The sequence below is a fragment of the Cupressus sempervirens genome, chromosome 8 (assembly GCF_028749045.1).
Source record: "Cupressus sempervirens isolate cs-2001-9-10 chromosome 8, ASM2874904v1, whole genome shotgun sequence".
NCBI lineage: Eukaryota > Viridiplantae > Streptophyta > Pinopsida > Cupressales > Cupressaceae > Cupressus > Cupressus sempervirens.
Window position 1 is genome coordinate 721,026,555 of NC_143125.1, and position 20,551 is coordinate 721,047,105.

Consider the following 20,551-nt stretch of genomic DNA (forward strand, 5'->3'; position numbering starts at 1 on the left):
TCTCTCTCTCTCTCTCTCTCTCTCTCTCTCTCACTCCCTCTCCCTCTTTCCCATCCCCTAGTCTCTCTCACTCTCTCTCTCTCTCTCCTAACCCCTACTCTCTCTCACTCTCTCATCCCCTACTCTCTTTCTTTCAGACACAAACACACTCCCATCCCCTTCTCTCTCTTCCATCCCCTACTCTCCCTCTCTCCCTCTCTCTCTCTCTCTCTCCCCCCATCCCCTACTCTCTCTATATCTCTCTCCCATCACCTACTCTCTCTCTTGTCCTCTACTCTCTCTCACACACATACATACTCCCATCCCCTTCTCTCTCTCTCCCACCCCCACTCTCTCTCAAATACACACATTGTCATGCCCTTCTCTCTCTCTCTCTCTCTCTCTCTCTCTCTCTCTCTCTCTCTCTCTCTCTCTCTCTCTCTCTCTCTCACACACACACACTCCCATCCCCTAGAAAATCGTAGATACGATTGTGTGGCTATGAAAATGTACTCATTGTAATCTTGTAACTTAATCCAATAGAAAAATCATAAAAATCATTGTGTGTATATACGATCATTATTTTTCAAATGATTCAATTGTATATAAATAATAACAATAATATCAGTATGTACTTTTCCTCTCATTTAATAATACAACAAAAATTTATTGTCTAGATAGATGACCACTAGCACAACATTTGCATTAGTTAAAAGAGAGGAACAATTAAACCATCAGATTTTAAATTTAAAGATGACTTATAAATATTAGTTAGAAAGAGAAAAGTGATTTTTTACTATTTTTTAAAATATAAAATTAACTACAAATTATTAGCATGTTGTATAGTCTCTTATTGACAAGAACCAATAACATCCTCATTTAAAACTTAAACTTTTAATTTTAAACACTTATATTTAAATCACTATAAAAATTACAAGTTTTCTTATGAAAGTAGTTAATCTAACATATAATAATAACTTACAATGAAAAATGGTTTCAATTTTAGAACCTTTGAATATATATTAAGTATGGAATGAGTTTATAAGGAGGGTCTAGTAATTAATATGTATAACTAACACCCAATTTATCCCTATAATGAAAAATGGGTTTCTATATAAATTTATGAATATAAAATTTTAGAACTTTTGAATATATATTAAGTATGGATTAAGTTTACAAGGAGGGCCTAGTAATTAGTATGCATAATTAACATCCAATTTATCCATAGCTTAAAAAATAACAAAAATGATGGTACAAATTATTGTGTGGGTGTGAACTTTAACATATTTCCATTTATTCAATTATACATAGAAAATAATATAATAGATATGATTGTAAGGATGCCATTTTTCCATAAATTTAATAGTATACTTAATACCCTTGATTGAGTGAGTGGACATGAGCGTTTCTATATATTTATTAATGATATACCTAATAAAATTATTTTTTATTAAAAGATTCAGTGAACATTTAAAAATAGTAATAATATCATTGTATACTTTTCCTTTCATTGAATAAAACAAAAAATATAGTGTATAGGCCACTCATTTGCATCAGTCAAATACAAAGAAAGAAAGCGAACCTTTGAACCTGCTAATTTAGAATTTAGAAATGACTTAGAAGATAATACAATTCACTACTTCCATTCTAATCATTGATACTTTTCTATTCATTGATCGAGAACAGAAGCTAACAAAATTAATTGCGGTTGACTTTTCCATTCATTCATTGACACTGAGACAAAATTTATTAACGTTTCAATTCAACATCGCAGATGACAAACTATAACTCTGTTTACTTCTCTAGTCCTCCAACAATACAGGGCACTACCATTAATCCATTCCACACGACACTATCATTAATCCATTCCACACGGCACTCCCTCTACCTATAATCTTCCCTGATTTCTGATCGGCTCTTTTCATTGAAGAATAAGATACACGCATTTTGGTTTGCCGAAGACATGGAATCTACGCTTTCATATGACAGAGTTGCGCTTGTAATGATAACAATGTCATGTAGTCTCTTCTGTTTCCTCGCTTATCCGGCAATTGCGTGCCCTTTCACTGAAAGAAATCTTCTACTGGACTTCAGGGCAGCAGTTGTAGATGAGGATAATATTCTTACTTCTTGGAAGGGATTCAATTGCTGCACTTGGAGTGGAGTCAGTTGTAACCTCCGCACTGACCACGTCTCTCGACTCGATTTGGCAGGATACGAGTTAGATGTTCGCATAAATTCATCCATGTTTGAACTTCCACAATTGGAACACCTCGATCTCAGTGAGAACTACTTCCAAGGTAACATCTCTCCACATATTGGATTGTTTAAGAAATTCACTTTTCTAGATTTGTCAGATGCTGGTTATGGTGATTTTGATGTGAGTTTGGAAAGCTTAACAAATCTGGTGAGCTTGAAATACCTGTCTGTTGGTGGAGTGAAGATATCTGTGAGCAAAGCGTGAGGTGAAGCTGTTGGCAGGCTACACAACCTTCAAAAACTCAGCATGTCTGACTGTGGGCTTAGTGGACCCATTACCAATTCCCTGCTCAATCTCACTTCTCTCCTCCATCTCGACCTTTCACTGAATTCTTTGTCTGGGAAGATTCCTGCTTGGTTTGAAAATGTGACCGCCCACTTGCTCTCGCTTGATCTCTCTGACAATTACAATCTTGGAGGAGACATTTCTTTCATTGAGCGACAAGTCTCTCTATCACTAACCAGCATTGTTCTTTCACGGACAGCTGTGGAGGGCAAAATTCCATCTGCTATTGGTAATATGTCATCCTTGGAGACTCTTCGTCTGTTCAATACTAGCATTCAAGGTGAAATTCCTCTTTCCATCTCCAATCTTTCCAAACTTGTTTATCTGGATCTGTTCTATAACAAGTTAGCAGGACCAATCCCACCTTCGTTGGGATCTCTTTCTTCCCTTTCATATCTTGACCTCCGTCAGAACCAGTTTAGTGGCCCGATTCCACGCACAATTTCAAATCTTGTTAGTTTAAAACACCTTTGGCTCAACTCCAACAATTTAAGTGACTCCATTTCCCTTTCTCTCTTCGATAATCCCACTAGGCTTGAAGATCTGTTCCTTTCCGATAATCACCTGATCGTGACTACTGATTCAGCATGGTTTCCACAGTTTAAAAAGCTCAGGACTCTGCGACTGTCTTCCTGCAAGTTAGATAGAATTCCGTCGTTTCTAGTGACCCAGTATTACTGAAGAGCTGGATCTATCTGCCAACAGTATCGCAACAGATATTCCATCATGGATATGGGACTTACCCAGCCTTTTCTATTTGAACCTTAGTTGCAATCGGCTAACAGGGTCATTACCATCTAGACTAACATCCATGACTGTTTCGTATCTGGATCTGCACAATAACAGCTTAGATGGTTCTATTCCTCTTCCACCTGATGCTCATCTGCTGGACCTGTCGATGAATCGGTTTAATGGTTCTATTCCTGCTCATATGGGTGCATATCTTTCAAATGTGTGGTTCTTATCCTTGTCTACGAATAATATCAGTGGAGCTATTCCAGATTCTATTTGCACTTCAGAATTGCAGGTCCTTGACCTCTCAAGTAATATGCTGAGCAACATGATTCCTCCTCACTTTACAAGGCGCTGTTCTTCTCTCGGTGTTCTAGATATGGCGGATAATCATCTCGAAGGTAAAATGCAAGCAGAATGGGGAAACCTGAAAGAGTTGCATACATTGAAGCTGTCTGGGAATCAGTTGAGAGGAGTTCTTCCCTCGTCCATTTCAAAATGCGGCTCTCTGCAAGTACTGGATTTGGGAAATAATGACTTCGACGGCGCCATCCCCCACTGGATTGGAGAGCTATCACAACTGCATGTGTTGGTGCTAAGGTCCAATCGTTTTCATGGCAGTATCCCACGCCAGATAATTGGGCTTCCAAGTCTTCAAATTCTGGATCTGTCTGGCAACCACCTTTCAGGACCCATTCCAAGCAACCTTACAAACTTGCTTTCAATGGTCAGTGCATCGCAGAGTAATCCAAACAATTTGGAAAAGCTTACTTCAGATAACACAATATACACAAATAAAGTTGCAATTTCCTGGAAAGGTCGGGATGCCGATTTTGAGAAAGTTCTTTTCATTCTTAAATGTATTGATCTTTCAAACAACAATTTATCGGGGAACATTCCTCTCAAACTGGGATCCCTTGAGGGCTTGAAAACCCTTAACTTTTCAAGAAATCATCTCAGTGGCCGAATCCCGAAAATAATGGGAGGAATGAAGCAGCTAGAGTCTCCGGACCTCTCGCTAAACAGGTTGAATGGAAAAATTCCCTTAGAACTTCAGTTGCTGAGTTATTTGCAGATATTGAATCTGTCTTACAACATGTTAGAAGGAAAAGTACCCCTTGGAGGGCAGTTCCTAACCTTTGGGGAGTCGTCCTACTTTGGTAATCCTAAGCTAAGTGGGATTCCATTTAGCAATACAGCAGTTTGCAATGCCCCGTTTGGTTGGGGAAGATCAATTTGTGCTATAACTAGGTTATCTTATAACCAGGTTTTCGAAAACCTGGTTTTGTGGTTTGGAAAGCTAATGGTCCGTTTGGTTGACACGGAAGATGAATATACCGTGGACCCCACAATATTATTAAAAAAACTGTCATAAAATTCAAAACCTGGTTTTAATTTCAAATTCCACCTTTTTGTTGGAAGAAACTTCTTCCAATTTTTGACCAAAATTGGAAGATGAAATTGAAAACCAGGTTATGATTTTAACCAACCAAACACCAAACTTCTTTTGCAAAACCTGGTTTTACTCCTGATAACCCGATTTTGGCCCTCATCTTCCAGTAACCAAACGGGGCCCAACAACTCTACTGACTATAGCAACTGCACAAATATAGAGACAAAGGGTCAAACAGAGAATTCAGATGATGAAATGGTAGGATGGTGGTGCAGGAGCACCACAAATATTCAAGCCACAGTTGAAGATTATAAAGATCGCAAAGATCTTCAAAACAAATCAGAAAGAAGGAATGTATAAACAAGGTCATCAAATCAATTGGGCAGTCTTGGAATTTATAATGATGCTAAAATAATATTAGGTCTTCAAGATAGGTTTAGGTATAAAAAAGAGTTTAATGTTTAATTAAACCATTGTATGGCTTTTCAAGTTCAAACATTAAATAAAAAAAGGTAACGACTGGTTTAGAGGGAAGTTTAGTTTGTAATAGTTTTAAAATACCCAACTCAACGATGATAGTTGGTTGGAGTCAGTTATTATAGGGTGTCTTATAAATTAGAAAGAGTCTCTGATGTAAGAGGAGGAGAATATTGAAAGACTAGTATGTACGGATTGGTAAACAGCAATAATAAACTTAGATATTCTGCAACTCAAATTACATATTGTGGTCCGCAAACTGATTGGTTGGCTCTACAAATACATTAATAAAGTTTTCTTCATCATTCCAAGTACATTGTTGATCAGTTTCATGTTATTATAGGTTGTTGTCACGTCTGTTGCAGAACCAGTAGATTTTTTTTAATTATTTATTTGTTGCAGTAGGTTTTAAAGGAAATGGAGATCTTTCCATGAGGATGAAGGCCTGATACTCATGGAAAGATTTAATCTAACATGTATGATATATTACTAACCAAGCATGTGCAAAATTAAACAAAATGGAGATTCTACCCAAACAAGGGGTTTATTTGCTGATTGGAGACATTAAACAATGTACATGTGAAGGTGAATTGATTGTTGAGATTGGAAGTGTGTGTAATCAAGTGATTGAGAAAGCCTAGTTCAAGAGTAAGAAGTGCTAGGAGGAGTCTGCCATATGGTTCCCTTGTAAATTGTGTCATTTATTATTTTATATTCATTATTGTGAACTCTCTCCACACCAAATTAGTATTAGAGCGAGGGAAAGGTCTTGTGGAAGCATAATTGGTCTTGCAAAGTTGGTTCTTGAATCCCTTAGTGAGCCCTTGTAGTTGAACTATCCTGAGAGGAGTAACCCTATAGTAGATTCTTGTACCAAGTTGATCAAGAAACCATGTCTAAAGGAGAAGAAGATATTCCTACAAGGTTGGGGTAAAAGCATATATCTGTGTCACCGTTTGTGATACAAAAACCTGTTTTGGTCAAATCTCATTTCTCTATCAAAACTCAATTTTTAAAAAAAATTAAAAATACCCTTTTATAGATTTCAGATTCAATATCATCATTATATAAATTTTTGAGTGTTTTGATTAGTTATAATATGTTATAATCTAAAAATATTATAAGTCGATATTTCAACATTTGAGAAGATGCTCTCTCAAAAAATGAAAAAAAATAGTAAATCATATCAAAAAAATAAAAAATATATATTTATCACTAGAGGAGAGAATCCTCTTCATGAATATGTAATTTTTTTTCAAGAAGGTATAGATTTGATAGGGAAGTTTTGACGGGAGGAAAAAACTGTTGGATTCTGACAAGGTCGAACTTGAGTACTTATAACAAAAAAAATATACATCAAAAATAATTATTTCTTTTTTTGTGCACTAGCTATACATGTCATCTATAAAATATTTTCAAATCATAACAAAAAAAGATGATTTGCACATACTTGTTTGACGGGAACTACATCCTATATTTTTTACAGTTAAAAAAGGGACTTCAAAATAAAATAAAATGAATAAACTCTTAGTCAAAAAAATAATAAAAATTATAGGCATAAAATTCATACAATTCTACACATTTCATTAGTTTACATCATCTTCATATTTTAAATGCAAATACCATTTTTTTTGTCATTAATGTTGACAAATATGGAGTTGGCAAAGATAGTGAAAGAACAAGTGGCAGATAACAAAAAGTTAAGGGCATCATTAGAACAAAGGGACAAAGAGAATGTTGAAAAAGATAGATCGATAAAGTCCATGATGGAGAGGCTATCAGCACTAGAGAAGAAAGATAAGAGCATTAGATTGGATGAAGAAGTCGGAGATGAAGAAGAGGAAGAAGAACCCAAAGAAGAAGAAAAGGACCTTGAGGAAGTAAGAATGGCTAAGTTGGAAAAAGCCATAAGAAATGAAGATAAAAGGGTAAGGACAGACTTACCTATGTATGGAGGAAAGATGGATGATGAAGAACTAATAGATTGGTTCGGTGCAATGGAAAATTGCTTTGAGTGTGAAGGGATAGAAGAGAAGGAAAAAGTGAAGATAGCAAAGTCCAGGTTGAAGGGACATGCTTTGTTGTGGTGGGATTGCATCCAAGCAGACAGATGGAAGAATGGTAGACCCAAGATCGCATCTTGGTATACTATGGTGGACAAAATGAAGGCAAAATTTTTGCCAAAGGATTATAGAGTACAGTTGTACAAGAAAATGAGGGATTTCAGGTGAAAGGAGATGGATGTACAAAAGTACACTAAGGAATTTGACAAGATTGATATTAGGGTGGATCATGATGAAGAGATGGAAGAAAAGATTGCAAGGTATATGGGGGGACTAAGGTTCAATATCTCGGATGAACTTAGTCTTGCTACCCCAAGGTCAGTTGATGAATGTTATCAGTTAGCCTTGAGGGCTAAAGAGAAGCTAAGAAGGAGATCAAAAAAGCAGAGCAGCAATAGAGGTGGATCTTCCATGAGAGGAAGAGGGGGAAGAGGTACTACTAATTTTCAGAGTAGCAATGATAAGGATAAGGACAAAATATTTTCAGAATCAAGAGGGGGTTATAGAGGTGGAAGAAATGGAGGAAGAGGAAGTGGAGTGTTCACAGGAAGATGCTTCACTTGTAATGAAGTAGGCCATCAATCCTTTCAATGTCCGAAGTGGCAGGAAGACAAAGGGAGAGAGAGAAGAGTAAACTTGGTTGATGAAGAGCCTAGAAAGGATGAGCAGAATGAACCCATTGAACTTCTTCTAGAAGAAGGAGAGTGCTTACTGATGGGAAGAAGCAATCAAATACCAAAAGATCCAAGCATATTTAGATCAAATTGTCTCATTCAAGGCAAGGTATGCAAGTTTATAATTGATTCAAGGGCAAGTAATAATATGTTATCTTATGAAGTTGTTAAGAAATTGAATTTGAAAACTTTGCACATGTTGCTCCCTATTATGCTACTTGGGTCAATAAGAATCAGAATTTTTGGGTTAAGGATCAAGTGATGCTTGATTTTTTAGTTGGGAGTTATAGGGACAAGGTACTATGTGATGTCATGCACATGACTTGTGGGCATCTCATTTTGGGAAGCTCTTGGCAATGTTCAAGGAGAGTCATGCATAATGGCTATGAAAATACATATGTAGTTCAACAAGGAAAGGTGAAGTATAAGTTACATCCACTAGTGAGGAGTCATAAGGAAACTATATTGATGTGTTTTGGTAGAGATATTCTAGTGCAGGATCAAGGTACTCCACATTATGATACTGGTTGGAAGCAATGCCAAGCTAAGAGGCAGGACAATCCAAGGGTGGCAGGGTTAGTTGAACAACCTTTTGTTTTGGTTGGAGCAATGAAGTGTCCTCTAAGAGGGCAGACAGATGAAGGTGATATGATGATAGAGTAGAGACAAATAAAGACTTTCCATTAGTCTAATGTGCAGCAGCAATACTATCAAGCAAGAGGACAGTCTAACCCAAATATTTATGTATCTAAATCTTGGTGTGTGACTGCAGGAACCAGGATGGAGTAGATCACTTTGAGGAATAATTCCACCCCTAAGCAGCAGCAAATGGGAGCAAGGAACAATGGATCACAGGTCAACTCTTGGGGCAAGAGTTCCTTTTATGGTGGGAAGTATGGTGTAGGAGCACCTCAAATATTCAAGCCACAATTGAAGATTATAAAGACCGCAAAGATCCTCAAAACAAATTAGAAAGAAGGAATGTATAAACAAGGTCATCAAATCAATTGGGCAGTCTTGGAACCTATAATGATGCTAAAATAATATTAGGTCTTCAAGATAGGTTTAGGTATAAAAAAGAGTTTAATGTTTAATAAAACCATTGTATGGCTTTTCAAGTTCAAACATTAAATAAAAAAAGGTAACGACTGGTTTAGAGGGAAGTTTAGTTTGTAATAGTTTTAAAATATCCAACTCAACAATGATAGTTGGTTGGAGTCAGTTATTATAGGGTGTCTTATAAATTGGAAAGAGTCTCTGATGTAAGAGTAGGAGAATATTGAAAGACTGGTATGTACGGACTAGTAAACAGCAATAATAAACTTAGATATTCTGCAACTCAAATTACATATTGTGGTCCGCAAACTGATTGGTTGGCTCTACAAATACATTAATAAGGTTTTCTTCATCATTCCAAGTACATTGTTGATAAGTTTCATGTTATTATAGGTTGTTGTCATCTCTGTTACAGAACCAGTAGATTTCTTTTAATTATTTATTTGTTGCAGTAGGTTTTAAAGGAAATGGAGATCTTTCCATGAGGATGAAGGCCTGATACTCATGGAAAGATTTAATCTAACATGTATGATATATTACTAACCAAGCATGTGCAAAATTAAACAAGATAGAGATTCTACCCAAACAAGGGGTTTATTTTCTGATTGGAGACATTAAACAATGTACATATGAAGGTGAATTCATTGCTAGGATTGGAAGTGTGTGTAATCAAGTGATTGAGAAAGCCCTAGTTCAAGAGTAAGAAGTGCTAGGAGGAGTCTGCCATATGGTTCCCTTGTAAATTGTGTCATTTATTATTTTATATTCATTATTGTGAACTCTATCCACATCTAATGGGTAGTTGGACTTGGATTGAGTTATGGTTTGGGATTGTCTATTGTGATCGGATTATTGACTTTCAATAAGAGGGTGAGAAAGAGAGTCTTCAATTTTTATGATGAGCTGATTTTAGCTATTGATCGATGTATAAAAAGAAATTAGGCAAAAGTAGCTGTCGTTGTATGGGGTTGGGTTAGTATTTGGACAAATTTTTCTGTTCGAATATGGCCATTGCAACTTTGTAAACATCAAAAACCCTCGAAATTATTGGTGTTATTGATGATGTAAGCAATTTGATGTGTCATATATGTAAGACATGTTTTTGTTTTCAAAGTAAACATGTCCATTATGAGTTTGTAACAATCTAATATGTAAAACAAAGCTATGCATATTTGATAAGTTTTATTGTATGATATGGGGTAATTATATAATTATTTTACTTAAATTTTTAGTGATTTTTTATTTTTATTTATTAATTATATGTTATTATATATTATTTAAACTTACATCAATCACAATTAATATATTTTTCGTTTTAGAAATATGTCAAATATAAAGATATATGAGACAAATTGTTATAGTGAATGTTCGAGAAGAAATCTACATAAAAATATCCAGTGCCTTAGTCCTCTACATTGAGACTAGCTACTTAACAGTTTCCATATTAAGACACCTTCTATACTAGACAATGGTGTCCAAACTTGTAGGCCACTTGTACCCACAAACCCACATTTGTATCCTTATTTCATTTTTGTGCATTTTTCTAACTTTATTTGTATTTGCAATTCAATTTAAATAATTTTCTATATTCATACACACCATAATCTTAATTAACATACATATAAATCAATCAATCCATCTCTTATACAATAAATGAATAGAAATTGGGTTATTTGGCTCTGTCTAATTAAGTTTAGTAAAACATAATACCTTTGGTTCATTCATAGTCTAGTTTTGTATAAAGAGTTGTTGGATCAGATTGAATTACTAGCTAGAATTGCCCATCTCTTTTCAATATCATATCTAGATATATAAATAGACAAACATAGACACATTAATTTGTTTAGGCACTAGATATTAATGAAGCTAACACTAGTGCAAGTGTATTGTGTATAGATCTATTTATATGAAAATTTGTTGTCCAATAAATTCCTAGTCATATGCTCATAGGATCAAATTGTAATTTTAGTCATCAACAATTATATTTCTTTAAACTATACTTTAGGTAGATTTTTTTTTAAGATGAGAATATTTTTTTTTTGTGAATGGTTAATCTATCATGCTACACATTTTATATTCCTTAATATCAATTAATAATCACCCACTTCTACTTTTCTTTGAATGCTTTTGGGAGACTTTTACTTGATGAGATTCCAATTAAGTTATAGTTTAAAGATTTAAAAAATCATAATTTTGAACACAAGAAAAGAATCATATCACTATGTATTTGTATGCATGAATAATTATGTAATAACCTATTACTATTTTGACAATATAAAAAAATTAGCTCTCTCTCTCTCTCTCTCTCTCTCTCTCTCTCTCTCTCTCTCTCTCTCTCTCTCTCTCTCTCTCTCTCTCACACACACACACACACACACACACACACAAGCATTGTGTGTGTGCATGTGTGCATGCTAGCAAGATCATGATATGTCAAAAAGTAGCGATGTGAAAAAAGCCCCATTTTCCCTCATCCATTAACATAGTAAGAAGCGTGTTACTTTTTAGTTGGCATGGGTGTCACTAAGTTTAAAGATTAAAAAATATAAAATTTTGAACATAAGAAAAGAATCATATCATTATGTATTTTTATGCATCTATAGTTATATAATAACCTATTACCATTTTGACAATATAAAAACATTAGAGCTCTCTCTCTATCGACACATTTGTATATACATACAACTTTGTGTGTGTGTTTGTGCTAGACATAGGAAATACTGAGAGAGGAGGGTGAATCAGTATTTCACAAACTTTTGCCCAATTATGGATATCATTAACAAATAGGTATAACTTGCATATGAAAGCAAACTGATTATGTAGAACAGTAAACACAACCATAAAATAATGCAACACATAACACTATATTTTGTTAACTAGGGAAACTCTAGCCAAGGAAAAATTCTAGTGGAGATGGTACCCACAAAGTAATCCACTAATCAAAAGTATCTTGTGAAAGATATTGACCCTGTTAGGAGTCTATTACATCTATATAGTGTCTCAGAGGTTGTTAGAGGACTAGGCCTTGTTAGAAGCCTCAACTCTGTTAGGATTTGTTGTTGCAATTATATAAAATATGCAAGATGAGCTCATTGCCCAACATGCAACATGCAATAATATTCTTCAGTACAAGAGGTAAATACAAAAACCTCTTAGTGCTAATAATATCTTCAATATCTTATTTTGTCTTTCACTACTCTTCACAAAAAACTGATCATAAATTTACATTGCTCTGATCTTGAATTAGAAATCACATCTCAAAATAATCGCATCCTTCTATTAGCTCTTATGTCATGTCATACCCATAGGGTCAATGAACTTTTCCCTTAGCTCAATCACTTCCATGCAAGTCATATCAATTGCAACCATAAAACAGATGTTATCCATGTACTTCTCAACTAGTGAGTTTGTGAATCATGCCATTATCTATAATGACAGGTATATCCCCTACCTAGAAAATGTCCTCATTTATGCAGCTCAAAATTATCCTTGTCCACTTGTGATTGTCAAACTTCATAGAAAACATATACCTGGTGACGTTTAAGTCTTTTAGATGCTCAAACCCTTGTTTAAATGATAGGTCATTGTTGCGAACCAAGCCCATCTCACTGTGGATGTCATGTCACCTATACTCCCAAACTTATAATGAATATACACACAAATGTCTTCTACGTGCAAAACATTGTTGGGTACTTGTGAAAACACTCCTAATGGGTCATCATCTAATGAAATATAGGGATGTTTCTTGAATTTGTACCTCGGTCTCTCACTAACATTACATACAATTGGGGTTACCATTTCTTGCAAACTAAAGCTTCAAATTACAATTGCACAAGTGATAAATACCTCAAATTTGCAAAATTAGGACTATTGAATTCATTATTTAGAAATCTCCAATTTCACCTTTTAATTCACTCCAAGGGATCCTTTATTTCTTGCACAATCAAATGGTACTCAAAAACTCAATTTCACCTTTAAATCATATCCAATTTATTTATGAATTAGTTGTGTAAGTACTTGGAGTTGAAAAAGTTATTCTTATTTTACCAGTAACCTAGTTTCACTTCACGCAGTCACATATCAACTCAGAATCATATGCACACTTAATCATAGCTTTCATTCATCTTGTTCTACCTTATACTATCTTCATAAATTTTAGCTCTAATTCTGAGGTTTTGTATACCAATTTGATACTAATTTAGTTATCTTAATTCATGAAATGATATACTTAATTGGGTTGTGACTGGCATCATTTTTTTCTCAGATGCTTCACTTGACTGACTTTCCAACACAACATATGAACTTGTTGGTTTCATAGCTTTAACAAATGATTCATTAAGGTGTCCTAAAAGATCTTTCACATTTTCTCTTTGATTGTTACTATTATTCTCATTCCTTCTATTGTTGTTCATATTTCTTCTAGGATTTGGGTTTCTTATGTTATTCCTCATGTTGTTAGACATCCTAATTTTATCCATCCTACAATATCTTCATGTTTGTCCCATGTTGTTACAAATCTAACAAACTATCACATTGTTTCCATATCTAGGTCCTAAATGACCAATTTGTGCTCTACAATCTCTATCTATACATGTCCAAAGTTGTTGCACTTATAACACATAATGTCATTCTTTATAAAATTGGTTCATCCAATAGGTCTATTTTCTATAGGGTTAGTACCTCTAAAGATTCTAATATTATAATTATTGAATCTAGGCTTCTTAAATTCAATAACTCTATGAGCAAACCATGACAATTATAATAATAACTAGACAAGGGTTTAAATTGTGACTTACCTATACAATCCCTTTTCATATGACCAAATTAATTACATACATAAAATCTACCATTGAATTCGTTCCTCACTTCTTTAGGAGATTTAGCTCGCTCAGGTTGCTTGGGTACATCTTCAAATTGATTAGAGTCAACCTTGTTCTCTTCTTTGTTCTCAGGCTGTTGGATCACAAGATCTAGTTCTTTACTTTCTTCAGACTTCTTAGATGACTTTTCTCCAAGGTATCAATATTTTCATTGTTGGAATACAACTTCTCAAAATGTAGCTTAGACTGAGTTAATTAGTTCTCCTTTCACAATTGTAATATATGTTTTAAGATGTAGCTTAGATTGAGTTAGTTCTCCTTTCACAATTGTATTATACTTCTCAAATTCTACATACTACAATTTTGTAGTCTCAAGCTTGGATGTCACTTTGGTAAGGTTAGATCTCATATGTGCATTTTTCAGATTTCAAATCTGACTCAACTTTACTATCATCATCCTTTAAGATCAAATTTAGATTTGTAATATTCAAGTCATGCTTTAGGATCTCATTCTCTTTCTTTAGTCTTGAAACTTCATCACTATTATTGATCTGATCTTTTAGGCTCTTTCTTAAACTTAATATAATCTAACTTATCTTTCAACTTCTCAATGTAGTCTTTTGCATCTTCATACTTGTCTTTTAAAGTATCTCCTTCTTTAGTAAGAATACTAATCTATTCAAGAGCTTCTTAAAGATTCTTCTATAGCTCATCCATATCCATAGAGATCTTACTTGAGTTGTTAGGCCTTCTATGATTAATTGTGCTTTCATACCAATTGTTAGAAATAGGAAATATTGAGAGAGGGGGGTGAATCAATATTTCACAAACTTTTATCAATTTATGGATATCATTAACAAACTTTTATCCAATTATGGATATCATTAACAACCTTTTATCCAATTATGGATATCATGAATCAATATGTTACAAGTTGTTGCAATTATATAAAGTATGCAAGATGATTCCACTGTCCAAACATGCAATATACAATTATATTCTTCAGCACAAGAGGTAAATACAAAACCTCTTACTGCTTGTGATATCTTCAATATCTGATTTTTGCCTTATATTTTTCTTCACAAAAACTTGATCACAAATTCGCACTGCTCTAATCTTACATCAAAATTTGCATCTCAAAACAATCGAATCCTTATCACAAAAGCCACACTATCCTTTGCATTCAAGACTTTTCTTTTATATATTATGTCTTTAACTTGTTAGCATTCATTACTTTACACACTTGTTAAATTACAAAATTAACTCTTTCTCTTAGGATTAACATCTAACATGTTCCTAATTAGCAAACTAATTATTTTGATAAATAAAATAATTCCTTAATCCAAAATACTCATTTCCTTAAGTCTTCTTTGTTCTGTCTTTTCAACGTTGCTACTAGAAAAAATGTTGTAACTATGTTCATACTAACCGTAATGGCTTGCATTCATGCATACATCATCCTAACATATTGTACTCTCTCTAGGTAAGTGCGCACATGCCAAAAATTCTTTTGTAGATTGTGCTAACCAAAATAGTGCATATGCTAATAGATAAACTCTATTGTACTTAGTCAATTCTTTGAGTCTTCAACCCAAAACTTTATCTCCAAGATGGGTGATCCCACAATAATGGGTTCCACTTTTTGACCAATTTTGACACTGAAATCAATATTTTTGCAACAAACGTCACATTCAAGTGACTATATCTCCAAAACCATAAATAATTTCAAGATGACATAAACTAGTGATTTTGAGTACTTTGTTCCTAGTTTGTAACCATATTTTTTAATCAAAAATTTTTTTATTTATATCAATTTTTTTTATCTCCTCCAAAAAGTGGTACATAATAAAATTCAATATTTTTAAAGAGTGACAGTTTGTTTGACACACATAACTTTTTTTTTAGAAATGATAATGAAGTAATTCTTTCGGCGTTAGATTTGTAGCATCAATATCTAGAGGATGCATTTGGTTTGATTTATTTTGGTTGAATATTGTATAGTTTATGAAGTTTTGAAGTGACACAAATTGTAATTCAGACATACATTCTGTTTGACACAGATAATTTGAAGTCAATTTATCATAAACCTAATTTTTTTTTTGAATAGAAAGGTATCTCAATAAGCTAGTTCCTACATATTTTTCAAAAAAAATTTGACTTGATTTACTAATTTTCCCAAGGTGTCGAAGTCGGTTGATGTTCAATTGGTAATGAACCTATAATGAGTTAAACTCATATTTGAAAGTCTTAATGACTAAAATATGTATTACAATTATAGTCGTTGGAAAGCTTGCTCTGAGCAGTACATTTTGACATTTTTTATTTTACAATAGGAGATCATTCTCCTACAATTATGGGAGTCAAAAAAACAAAAAGAAAAAAAAAGGAAAAAGGGTTAAAATTTTCCTAATTTTATGCATTCGCACGAACATGGCGTTCGTGCGAACATATTGGGCATGTTTGTGCGAACCCATCTTCGTACGAACCTATGAGAAAAATAATCCGACAACCAAATTTTTATTTAATGTGTTCGTGCGAACATTTATAATGATTTGTGTTCACACAAACATACAAAAAAGGAAAATTTATCAAGATCTCAAACGGAAAAGTGGAATTTCAATCGCAAAATCACCATTGCAAATATGTTTGCATGAACATATTAGCAAGGTATGTTTGCACGAACATACCTTATTTAAACTTAATATGTTTGTGCGAACATAGTTAACACGTTCGAGCGAACATATGTAAAATTCTATATGCAAATTTTCTTATCATTTCATGATTTCCTTTGTCCCCCAAAAGTGGTACCCGGTATTGTGGGTTCACCCAGATCTACTCACCTAATATTGACTATATGTATCCATAAATGACAACATCATACTATGTAACCTAGCCAAGTTGCCAACATTGTGAGTGTGTGCATGCACGCGCATAAGCAAGATCATGGTATTTCAAAAAGTAGCAATGTGAAAAAAGCCTCCCTTTCACTCATTCATAAACACATTAAGAAGTGTGTTACTTTTTATTAGGCATGGGTATCACTACATCTTACCCAAACTAACACCAAAGAACTTACCATATCATGTATCTATAGTTATCAGATACATAATACACACACATGAATTCATCAACAAGAAATTATAATATTACCATATACTATTAATTTATAATATATAATATAATGTGATATAATGTAAGATATAATTTGTTAATATAATAAACTATTATATAATATAATACATAATATAAATTATAATATTATATTATATTATAATTTTATATTATGTATTATATTGTATATTATATTCAATCTATTGTTAGGTCTTCGACCTTCATTGGTGATGATGGTCATCTACAGATCCATCATCATCTATATGTGAGCCACCATCATGGTGATGCAGAGGGGGGTGGCAGTTCTATACCTGGTTGTGAAGATTTGGTGCCAAGGATTGATGTGTCCTTTCTTAAGGATAGTGGGGTGAGCGTGGTGTTGTGTCTATGGGAAGAGAATTTTTTATGCCTAGCTTGGATAGTGGTGTTGGCATTCCCAATTTCTCCAGTGAGTAGGATGGAAGATGATTCAAATGAGCAGTTCTTGGAGTTCAGTTTTATTGGGTTATTTGTATTTTTTTTTGCTTAGTCTTTGGTTGGGTAGTGTTGTTTAGGTGGTTTTGACAGTTGCTATTTGGCCACAAGGTATATTCAATTAATATTATAAAACTATAAATCATTAAATATTATTTTATAAAATATATATACAACCTTATTAAGCATCCAATACATATTAGATACTCGATAAAATGAGATACCCAATATGTATCAATTACATAATATCGACATGTAAAAAAAAATCAAATCATTTTTCCTCATTTTTCAAATGCAAGAGACAACAAAAATAACACTTCCACTTCGAGCATACAAAAAGTTTAGGGTATGGGAACCAATTTTTCTCTAATTTTCCCTCGGTCATCTAGACCATATGTATGTTTTTTTAATGTTTTATTGTTTATTGAAGTTTTTCATTGAAAATGTTGTTTTTGGTTAAAAGGGGTTTTTTTATTGAATTTGATTATTCTATTTTAAATTGACTATAATTATTTATGTATTTATCATCTAATAAATTACAGTTGACTTAAATCAACTAAAAATCTATCCCTCCGATTAATAAGCCTCGAAATCCATACCATTAAAATAGTTCCACTAAAACTTATCTCCTTAAGACAATCGACCTAATGAGCAACATCACATTCATCAACCCTTGACCTTTAGAGAAATTTGTAAGTGATAATTTGAATCAACTGAGGGGCTTCCAAAACATGTATGGCACTAGCTAGGTACGTTGCACCCTGTTGGAATGGAGTAGTCACAATGACATGATAGTCCAACAAAATGGTGATGACCAAGTTGTTACAGACGAAGACTTTGACATTGTGCAAATGTTGGAGTGTATTCATTGATTGGAAACCATTTAACAAGAGGAAAGAAGTGTTGCAAGACAGTGCAACTACCAGTAGACTAGCATACTAGTCACAAAAAAGAGAAATGGTGTAGACAAAGCAATGATCAGCAGACAGTCATTGAAGCTAGTTGATCGTAGTTCATCTAAGATAAGTCACCACTGATGTGAGAAGACTATGGGACAATTTGATAATGATGTGACATGCACACAAAGAGAAGTGGGAGAAGTGACGAAAGAAAGAAAGGATACAAGTGATGAATAGGTAGTCATGGGTATTTTGTGACTATGTTCACTTGTGAATTTAAATAATTTTAATAAATGTTTTGAGGAGGATAAATTTAATTTTTTGATACCTAGATTGGATGAATGGATTTAAGGACACTGAAAAAATTCATTCATGAATTTTGTTTTGGTTGCTTGAAGATTTGTAGAGAATGCAAAAGAGATCATAAAGAAAGAAAGAAGAAAGAGTAGGATAGAAGATTGATGCACTAGCACACATAAGAAAGAAGTGAACAAGAGAATTCACAAGAGTAAAGCCAAAATAGAGAAAGGTGATCATAGACCATTTGTAGGTAATCATAGTGCGAGTCTATAAGGAAAGGTGTGTCATACTCTTAAATCCAATCTTTATTTTTCTTTCTTACCATTACAACTATTGTACTCCTTTAATAAGGAATACTTGTAGTAAGTCTTTGAAATCCTCTAATAAGGTATCTCTTAGAAAGGGATCAAAATCCTCTAACAAGGTATCCTTAACAGGCTTTTGTATTCCTAACATATTATGATCATTCCTCACAACATGAGTTCTTAAAAAGAATAGATGTAAGCCTTTAACAAGGCACCATTTTACTGGCAAGGAAAGGCTAGTAGGTATATTACTCCCATTATGGTTTTCACCCTCACACTTGGGGTTTCCATGTAAAAATATTTGTCAATAATTTATGCTTTCCTATGTGATCTAATGAGTTATTCTTAATAGGATTTTGTAATCCTAGCAGATTAGAGCATTCCTCACAGCATGAGTTCTCAAAAGGAACAAATGTAAGTCTTTAACAAGGCACATTTTTACTTGCAAGGGAAGACTAGTGGGTATATTACTTCCACTATGGTTTTCACCCTCACACTTGAGGTTTCCACGTAAAAATATTTGTCATTAATGTATGCTTTCCAATGTGATCTTATATGGTGTATTCCATTGTATTTTTCATTATCTAAGTCATTAAAGAACTGGTAATTATTATGTGAACAATATTGGTGTTATAACTAGTATAAAAGTTGTACTTGATTTACCCCCCCACCCCCTCAATAGTGTTTGGGATAGACAATTGGTGTAAGAGCACAAACTCTAGCAGTGATGAGCCTAACGGCTTGAGAGAAGATCAAATGGAAGCCATGAGACTTCAAAAATATATTGACAGTGCTCTGGACACTATTAAAGACCTGAAAGATGAGAGAATCTCTAGCAAAGAGAAAAAAAACTTATGAAGAATTTAGATGAAGGTTAAGAAATAGTAGAAAATCTAGAAGAGCAGAGTGGATCTAAGGAATCCGAAGAGGAAATACCATAACTCATGAATGATAATGAGAATTTTACCAAAAGGATTAGAATAGTGAAAAGGGAATAAGAGCTAGTTGTATTACGAATGAGTGAAGCTTGGGATGAGAAAGGAAATTCCATTCTTGCAAGAGATCAAGCCTATGAAGAATAGAGAATAGCTCAAGAAGAAGAGTAACGAGCTGACAAACTACTAAAAGCTAAGGATGAAGAAATGGCTATGATGAAAGGAGAACACAAGTACATTAGACAAGAGAACAATGTTTTAGAGGAACATTGTCATCATAAAAGAAAGTAGTTGGAAGTCCTAACTAGAAAAGATAAGTAGATGGAAGAGCGAGTTTGTCAATTGATCGATGAACTAAAGGACACTAAAGAAAAGAATTAAAAACTAATATAGTTAAATGAAAGTAACAGGAAATTGGAAGAGCAAGTCAAAGCTCAAAGGAAGACCACAAACTCAACTAGTCAAGGATTCAAAGGAAACAACACAACGAAGAAAGGAGAGTCTCCAAGAATGAAAGACTAAGACCTCAAAAAGAACAAAAAGACACCAAAGAGAAGTATGATATCCAAAAAACCTACTTGTTATTTCTTTGGTAAAATAGGAAGCACGTAAAATTTTTGTTGGCATAGGTAAGCAATACTTGGTGCTTAGTATACCTACAAAGGCTACTATAATGTTTGTTGCCGGTATGGACATAGTGCACATGAGTGTGGGGATCTTGAAAATGAGGCAAAAGCATAAGGTTTTTGTTACCATTGTAACATGTATGATCACAAATCCAAGGATTG

General features: G+C 33.8%; 1 pseudogene; it reads left to right on the forward strand.

Moving 5' to 3' along the window:
- The first annotated feature begins 1,737 nt into the window (after positions 1-1,737).
- Positions 1,738-20,551, forward strand: part of LOC149544472 (uncharacterized) — a 31,168-nt pseudogene continuing 12,354 nt past the window's right edge.